General features: G+C 44.9%; 1 long non-coding RNA gene across 3 annotated transcripts in view; it reads right to left on the bottom strand.

Annotated features, from left to right (window-relative positions):
- Positions 1-9,089, bottom strand: part of LOC103915054 — a 25,941-nt gene extending 16,852 nt beyond the window's left edge. The window contains exons 1-3 of one of the 3 annotated variants that reach the window (XR_663505.1): positions 8,918-9,089; positions 7,582-7,702; positions 6,427-6,593 (exon numbers count right to left, since the gene is read on the bottom strand). This is a non-coding gene — a long non-coding RNA (uncharacterized LOC103915054). Of the gene's footprint in view, positions 1-6,426; positions 6,594-6,689; positions 7,149-7,581; positions 7,703-8,917 lie in introns of those variants that run through there. The other 2 variants (XR_663504.1, XR_663506.1) reach the window with 2 other exon arrangements.
- Positions 9,090-9,394: the final 305 nt, after the last annotated feature.

Raw genomic sequence — 9,394 nt, 5'->3', positions numbered from 1 at the left:
TTCCTGCTGCAGGTTGGACAGGGTGAACATCTGCTTCATATCTTGGAGCCTGGCGTAGTAAGTGTGTGTTGCCCAGCATGACATCTCTCCCCAAAACCGCTTCTTCCAAGACATCGTTGCCTCACAAAATGCAGCTTGGCAAAAAAGCCCTACCTCACACCCGCCCAGACACAGAGATTGCTCAGCACACTCCATCAGAGGCAGAAGAATTAACCTTTAAGTAGTGAACGGGCTGGGGAAAAACGTGGCAAGGCAACCCAGCCACCTCTCTACTTGTTAAACAGTGAAATAATGCATGCCAGCTGTGCTGTATTTGCAGACTTCAAAGTGCCAAACAACAGAAACGCATAACTGTCATCAGGGCTTTTGGGGAAACAGTTCAGCCACTGCTTAAACCCGAGCATCCCAGTAGTAGCCTTGTGCAGTGCAGTTAATCTGAAAGTTTGCTGGTGCTACTGATGGCTGGAGAGAATCAGTTACCCTTCACCCCAAATTACCTCTCCGCATAGAGCCACCACCCCTCCATACCACATTTTCACATGGCTCGGTACTTTCTCCCTATGTGATCAATCACCCCTTATCAGTGCTAAGAGGGGGGTGCCTCAGGAGACGTTTCCTGTCCTAATGTTGAATTATTTTTTTTTTAATTAACACATTATCAAATTTCACACTGGAAACAATATGCAACTTCTTGAGAACATGACCTCTGAATTGCTTTTTCAAGTTAAACTTTGAAGCAGAGACTTGTCAAGACTAGAGGTCTTTAAAAATCAAGATTGGAAGTACTTAAAAAAACCCCAAACCATCACAACTATACTCTAATTCTCCTAGGAGCCTGTGGGATGGCTGCAGGAATTTTTGGGCAAAGTGCTGCAACTTGCACGTCTGAAGAGACTAGATTTTCCAAAGTATATAAAAGCTCCATAAGACTGGCAGAGCTCTATGTAAAATCACAGCACACAGGTCAATCACATGATCCATCACTAATGCTAAGCCAGCAATAACGCTCTACTCTCCCTTGGTTTGCTCTTACAATCAATTCGACATGAGAAACTAGGCACAGAAGTAAAGAGGATGACTTAACCCCAGGTATTTTTGCCATTTCAGTCTTAATTTCTCAGCTGATCCCTTTCAACATTTGTGTTATGCAATGTTTGCACTTCCATCTCTTTGTAGGACATTTTCTAGAATCAGCTTTTCTCTTCTTCGCCCAGGGCTGGGACAATGTGCATTTCCAAAAGAAAGCACGTGCATCTTGCCTGATTAAGTGGAGGGTTTCCTGAAAGAAGACATTAGATACTCCAGGTTCTTTACCACGTCTCCTGGAGATACAAGAACAACACACTAAACCTTTTCCAAACATTACCACCAACCCAAGCCAACACCTGACAAGACTAGGTTTGCTCAGCACACCAAGTCAGAGACAAGTCGCTCCTTTGAGTCCTCTGGCCCCGTAGATCTCGGCTGGAATGGCGTTCAAAGCAGCTGCAAAACCATCAGGTCAAATAAACTACATGCAGAAAAGGCTGCCAGCTGGGTCACAGTACCCCAAGAAACCTCCCATCCCAGCTGTCCTGGCTGGTCCTCACTTGCACTCCTTCTGGTACCGCCTGCGCTGCTTGGCAGGCAGAGTGGCCCAGCAGCCTTGAAAGTAGAGCCCAGAGCTTTGCGTGACTTAGGCTTTGTAAGACAGTGCAAAGAGAGCACTTGCCAGCTTTTTGAAGAGTTCAGTGCAAAGGCAAACAAGGAATAGAAGCCTCATATACTCAAATAACCTGAATATGTCACAGAGTTTCTCTAGTCTGCAGCTCCCAAGTTCTGATTTGGAGATATGATGTGCTAATCTCCTCCCTCAATATTTCAGCACTGTCCCCTTCTTCCCTATTGCTGACACACTTCTCATTTTTATACCTTATCACCACCCTCTAACTTTATCTATAATCTTTAGAGCACGAGGAGGAATAATACATCTTGCACCTCAAAGGTTAAGCAACAAGAGCTATTGCAAAATAGCACAGCAAACCCCATGGGCAGAACGCACCAACACTTACACTGGGAGATGGAAAGATTTGCAGAGGAAGGACCTGGACACCAAGAAGGCTGTAGCTCATCCTTACAGCTTTCTGCTGTGGCACACCGGCTGTGGTGTTACACAGACTCTCCTCCCACTCACAGGAGCGGGTTTGGCCCTTTCATATTTCATATCCTCTGTTGCCACACACATTCATGCTATTTTCATGTCTGGAACACCTCCACTTAGATGTGAGGCATCCTTCTGCTCTACTGCTTGGCCACTTCCCTCTCAACGCTTTGAATCGTTGCTTTCAAGGAGCTAATTCTAATTGACTATACAACTATAGCAACTAGTATTAACTATAACAACTATTTTTGAACTATAAAGTTTCCATGACCATTGATGGAAACAATAAAAGATCAAAACTGCTTTATACTTCCCTCTGTTTATTGCTTGCTTTCTCCAAGACAGTTCTTAAGACTGGTCTTAAGACCAGCAATATCTAATGCTATGGAATAGCTGGATAAGAAGAAAAGCCACCCAGGTAACAGAAGAGTCCTGTTGCCTCACTGGGTACTCATTCACGGGATAACGCCCACACAGGAATTCCCAGCTTGGGTCTAGTCAGGAGGGGGCTTTTCCCCCAGCTTCTCATGTTATCAACAGGTATTTAGTTCTGAAATGCTTCTCCTTCTCCTTGCTTCACTGAAATATTGATCCTTGCAGAAGAAATTAAAATACCGGATGCATAAGAGAAGAATAAGCCTTTGCTGAAACAAACCAGAACAACTAGCCTTGCTTGTAGGTGTACTGTACCTACAACAGACATTTTAAGGTGACAGCCTTTTGAAATCCTATCATTTTCACCCACCCAAAAGAGATCAGAGACTATTAGGACTTCACAGGATGCCTTTATCCGTATTTCCAGGCTGAAAAGGCAATCTTATTTGTATTACTACACCTGGGAAAAGAAAGGTAGCATGTACATCTGCAGGAAATAATACTGATTAAAAACCTGTCTAGTCAGCAAATCTCCGTTTTGACAAAAAAAACTACATCAATTTACACAAAGGATTTAACTTATTGTGTCAAACTGAGTCCGGGGTGACTGGGGAGGAGTTAGGACACTTGAATATGCTAGTGCCTTGTAAGGTGTCTGTGGCGGGCCCATGGGACAGGTATACAAGTCAGAGAGATGATTTCTTTGTCGTGGTTTAACCCCAGTAGGCAGCTAATCCCCACACAGCCACTCGCTCACTCCCCCCCAGTAGGGTGGGGGAGCGTATCAGAAGGGTAAAAGTCAGAAAACATGTGGGTTGAGATAAAGACAGTTTCATAATTAAAAAAGAGGAGAAAAGCGACAGGAAAAAAAAAACAAACATCAAAACCAAGAAAAACAAGTGATGCAAAAGAAAACAATTGCTCACCACCAACTGACCGATGCCCAGCCAGTCCCTGAGCAACAGCAGCCCCAGCCAACCTCCACCCCTCAGTTTTATTGCTGAGCTTGATGTCATATGGTGTGGGATATCCCTTTGGTCAGCTGGGGTCGTCCCCTCCCAACTTCTTGTGCACCCCCTTGCACGAGGGGGTGCCTACTTGCTGGCAGGGCAGTGTGAGAAACAGAAAAGCCCTTGATGCTGTGCAAGCACTGTTCAGCAATGACTAAAACATCCCTGTGTTATCAATACTATTTTCATCACAAATCCAAAACGTAGCCCCATACAAGCCGCTATGAAGAAAATTAACTCTATCCCAGCCCAAACCAGGGCAATTTTACAGGGCGAGAGGGAGAGAACAAGGTACGCCCTTGATTTCCTGCAATCTTCTGCTTGACAGAAAAGTCCTGACACTGACATTGCTTTAAAAGAGACAGCCCATAGGCTCCAGCAAAGCATTTTTCACTGCTGGGGGTTGATTTCTTGTTTTCAAGGACTTTTACAATCCTCCTCTGCTCTGACTTCCACCTTCCTGCCCATGCCCACACTAACGCAGATATGAGCAGCAGTAGGAGCTCACTAGAGCTACCTGCTGTAGCAAAGGTGTTTTACTATATAAACATGACTTGAGTGTCTCTCTAGGCCTGGAGTGTTTAAATTCAGACAAAGACGACACCCACTTCTTTCTCTGCTCTGTCAGCTGCCCTTCCTATATAGAGAGCAGCAGGCTATCTACTTAATTCCTTTCTGGAAACTCCAGTTATAGACAGCTGTAGAGAGCTCTGACTTCAGAGCTAAGTCCTTTCCCCACCCTTTCACACCTTGATACAGGAAGTGCTCAGATTCACTTTTTCTAAGGTACTTCTGCTTTCTGGTGACCACGTAGAGAGTTCAAGCTCCCAAGCTGGACATAAAAGGTGGTTTCTCTGCCTGAGTAGCTAATGAGGAGAAATGAGGGCTGAGATATGCAAGAAAAATGACAGGCTGAAGCCCAGCAATAATCCTAACTAAAAATATACTGGTTGGAGTCTACTGGTTCTTTCTAAGAGAAGGAGGAAACTGTGTGAGAGAGGAGCAAACAAGGGTGTGAATGCAAATCATTGCAAATGCAGCAAAGCTCACAGTAGCTGGAAAGATTCATGTATCATTTCCTGCTGTGTGCTGCACAAAGCAAGACAAACTCAAGGATGCAAGATGAAAAAAAAGACTATTGTGCGATTTTCCACATCTGAAGCAACTGGAGGGATGTCAGGGAGATATTCTGGAATTAAGATAAATGACTGCTGGATGTGTTAATCAGATGGGCTGTAGACCGCAGCAGCCCCGGTGTGGGAGTAGTGCCCTTCAGTAGAAGGGCAGGGTACCTTGTATGAGGGCGGCAACAGCTCCCGCTGTCCGAGCTGAGCATGAGTCATGCCCCTGTAATGGGACTTTGCCAAGAGACCAAACTCCTCTGCATCAATGGGCAGCACCTGGGGCCCGGCAGACAGGCAAAGTGTCCTGACCCAACACCCTTGCGAGGACCCGCCGGCAGTTCATGAATTTTAAAAGCTATCCATTACACATTGGGGAGAAAAACAACTCGACACTTGTTTGTATGAGATGGGGTAAGAAGCGTGCCTGGCCTGCGTCTGTGAAACAGGGTGCTGCTTAGTCGCTCTGCAACAGGTCACACGTGCCTCAGCATTCAGCAGCTCTTCCAGCTTGGTCAAATTCTCTACCGATTAGAGGGTCCTAGAGAGAAATGAGATTTCCTGTTCTGTCACATAAAGAAGACACTGGATCCAAATGAGGAAAATCTGCTAAAGAAATTCAGCATGGGAAGAATTTTCACTATGCAGCTACTATCGCAACCCTCAAATTTTGCCTTAAAAGGTAAACTAAGTTCTCTCTAAAAACTGCTGGTCTCAGGACCGGAGGTGGAAGTTCTCAGATCTAAGCCTGGAATTTGAGTCTGGATTAGATCCAGATGTCAGGATCCCATCTGCTCCCTTGGAAAATTCAGATCTCAATATAGACAGTGGCTTGTGCGTGGGGTGGGGGAATTGTTTTTCTGGCTCGCCCTCTCGTGACACTGACTGGGTGGGAAAAAATTAGGAATATGTGCAGCTCTGACTTCAGAAGTGAGCAAAAGGGATTAAATGTTCCTAATGGTACAGTTATATGCTTTCATTTGGACAGGCTGAGTGCAGAGGGGCTTTGACTCTTGCTTTTCTGCTGAAGTATCTAAATGCTCTCTTAAAAGCATACAGTTCATTAAAATTCCATGAAAGGAGCTAACTGCTGACAGATGTGAGGCTGGATGAAGGCTACAAACCTGCGAATCAAGTTCCGTTTCCAGGAATATTGGGCAAAACGTGCTTGAGAGAAGAGGGATGGGAGGGAAGTATTGAAGGTAACTTACACCTGAGCCTATATGGTAAGCCGGTATCATGGAAAGAGACCATCTTCAGCAGCAACTCTTCATAGACATCTGCAGAAATCAACTTGACCCTGTGGCAGGGGATTTTTTTTTCCCCATTTCAATTTCTATATAGGAAGCACTTTCTGTGGCTTCTCATCCATCTCCCAAACTGCTGCAATTTAACCTTTTTTTCCCCTCTTGCAACTTACTTAGCAAAGAAATGGACAAATCATCAGAATGGAATGGGCTTTAGAAAACTAAAAGCAGCAGAGACTCTCAGGGTAGCTGTGCCTTTTCCCACTGCATCAGATGGGCCTTTCAGGCAGATCGAGCTTCCTCTGCTGAATCCACCTGGTACCCAGCGTCTCAGCTCCAAAGGCTTCTCCAAAACACAGTTACAGCTAGGAACTACCCACCTTCCAAACTAAACTTTGTCACGGCCAGCTGAATAAATTTGTTCTCACACCAATGCTATCCCCTCAGCTTAAACCATTTTCCTTCTTTATTACGTGCTACTCCGCCCTTTACATATTCACAGGCAGCCATCGCTTCTCCCCTGCCCACCGTACCTGCCATCTCTCTCCAGACAGGCTACGTAAGCCTGCTTTCTCTCTCAGGACAGGCTCCCTGTTCCCCCGCTGGCTGCTAAGGTACTGTCTCTTGTCGCAGTCTGAAGTCCTCCTGGAGTGTGGCAAACAGCATTTGCGTGCCACTTCATGCTAGTTTCTCCTGAGCCCTGTAGGATGATGGTAATACATCACCACAATTAACATCTTGAAATACCATTTAATTAATCCACTGAAGCCCTAAGGAATTTTAATTAATGGCAGCTTTATTCGTATTTACTTCACCTTCAACGTGTCAGCTCTGGCAATATTTCCAAAGGGAGGAAACTGGCAGAGCAGTTGGCAAGACACCCTTTTCCCCTGACTTTTCTCCGCTCTGCTGGTCCCAGAGCTCACAGCCATCTCTGTGCACTGACAAGGACATGTTCCTTCGGCAGCTCTCCAAGGTGAGGGTCAAGTTAATGTCATTCTGTTGCTATTTAGCTCTGTGCAACTCCTGCCATGTACAAGGTTAAATAAATTCACCAAAATCAAGCTCTGAAGAAGTGTTATCGCAGTGTCTGATTAACAGCACAGATTGTAGGGAAGTCTGACAGGAAAGCCGAGAGTTCTGCTCCACTTGGAGATCTCCATATCGTAGCCAAGGTCACTGTGTCTCAGCTGCCAACCTTGAATGACGTTTGTGTAAAAAGCAGATGCTCTTTGGGCTTCAGACTTCACATGCACTTTTGAATACAAAACCACGAGTTTCTGAATTCCAGCAACAGAGCAGACTAACGTACTTCATCCCTCAGCCTTGCAACATTGTAAGATGCTGCTATTATCAGGATAAAGAAGGATTTTTGTGGGATTGAACCCGCTGCTGCAGGTGTCCACGCACATGAGCTCTGCAGCCTGTTGCAGTACTATGCCAGCATGTTTGCACAACACCTTTCTCTGGTGCCCCTTACAACAAAACACATTTTCCTTCTGTCCCTCTTAAGTACCGTGGTCAATTAATACGGGAGGAATACAAGGAGAAGGAAAAATACTATCAACATACTATAAATCAAGCACATGGGACTTGATTTCTGCTGTTAAAACTGAAATTAATCCAAGGAGCACTGGAGTGATCCCTTAGGTTCAGACACATTAACTCTGTGCTCTAAGGACACTCGCCAGGTATCTGCACGATAGAATGTTGTGATGTTTCCTCATTTTTTAAAGTAACTGATATGATACAAAGCTTCAGGGTAGGGATTCAAATGTTGATGGTCAAGGGAATGGGGAGAGCAGTAATCTGAAACACAGATCAGGTATCTTTAAACTTCAAGTGCTAATTAACGATTATATTTTGCAAAATGTAAATATTTGAGGCATGTAACACTAACTGAAAGCCAGTTGTGAAAAAAGAGCACCCTGCATGAGCAAACTGGACTAATAATTGGAAGTACTGTCCTGATATTACCAAGTGACCAAGACTCTTGCTATCACAACTGCTATACAGGCTCAGGTCAAATACTATAGCCTTAGTTTAATCATTTATTTACAGAACAAATTAAAACTATAACGATGCCCACTGATGAAAGGCTGTTTCTTAATTGTAACATCTGCATTACATTACTGGAACGATGAATTGAATTGTTTAAGATCTAAGCATCGAGACTTATTAAATAATGTTGTCTTAAATTCCTAATAAGCAAGAAGCGAACTGTGTTTAAAAAACCATCTAGCCCCTACTAAACCCCAAATCCCATGCCTCTGCCTTGTGAAGCCCTATCTACTTTTTTCAGGGCCCCATGAGGAGTACACAAGGGCAGAACTCTGTCCCATTTCCTACCTCAGAGCTTAGTAACGCAACTGGAGTTGACAGCGAGTCTGCCATTTGACTACAGTTTAAGGTTGCCTTCCTCTTGATCTACTTACTCAGATCACAAAGTTTACATACTGCAGCCAGCATCCTCAGAGTGACTCAGTGATGAAGAGAGGAGGGTCAGGCAACTAGGTCCTCCCCCTGCCCTCCCACAGAGGAGTTATCTAAAGATTAATTTGCAACGTGTAAATACTGACCAATACTTTCTGAGTGCCTTTTGTATCCAAACTTGAGTTCAGCAGCCACAGTCCTACGTAGGCTTTGTATTTCCCTAATCACTCTACTAGGAACACCTTCTAGTAACTACACAACATGACTACATGCAAGACACGAGTCAAGTAAGAGCGAGCTTTAAAAGAGCTCTCCTCGAAACTCTGTACCTGTTACAAAAACCACTCTTGCCTCAAAGTGCCCGAGCCAGCTCTCAGCTGGCTGAGGGATGTGAGGCCAAGAGAGGCAGCACTCTGCCTGAATCCTGTCTTCCGTGAAATCACTGTTTCGCTAGATGAAGAAAAAATGCATCATCATCTTTCTTCTCCATTCTTTCCACACTTCAGCAGTTAGTATACGCTTACAGGAATTAGTACTACTGCAGCTTGGATGGCCAGATACATAAGGAGAGCTCCTTTTATCATTACCCACCTGTAAATATTCTTTTAAACAAATAAACTTTAATGTCCATTGCAAACCAGAGGATGCAGGATTCAATTTCACTTGCTGCTCCCATTCTCCCAAAAGTCTTATTTATCCAAAACCTGGGCAATGGCGCCACACTTCAAAAACACAGCAGTGGAAGTCTGAGCATCACCAATAGAGAAACTGTTAGATTCATACCAGCTGTAGGCAAAGTGAGAGGGGTTCAGGGTCCCACCACCACCAGTGAGACTGACTGCCGCTTTCCGAGCCCCTGTGCAAGGACTCCGCAGGGAGTCAGAGCTGCGTGTTTAGGAAGAAAATACACGAGATGTGTCTGAGCAGCGCTGGGTTTCCCCACTCGGCTGACTCAGAACGCGTGTTTTCCAATGAACAGGCACACTAGGGGCCCGCAAATCTACTATCCTGGGGGTAAGGGACTCCAATACTTCTGGGAAACAAGCGTTGCATAGTCCGGGGCCGAGG

The sequence above is a fragment of the Pygoscelis adeliae genome, unplaced genomic scaffold (assembly GCF_000699105.1).
Source record: "Pygoscelis adeliae isolate BGI_AS28 unplaced genomic scaffold, ASM69910v1 Scaffold94, whole genome shotgun sequence".
Lineage (NCBI taxonomy): Eukaryota > Metazoa > Chordata > Aves > Sphenisciformes > Spheniscidae > Pygoscelis > Pygoscelis adeliae.
Note: the sequence above shows the minus strand (reverse complement) of the source record. Positions and strands in the feature narration are given on the sequence as shown.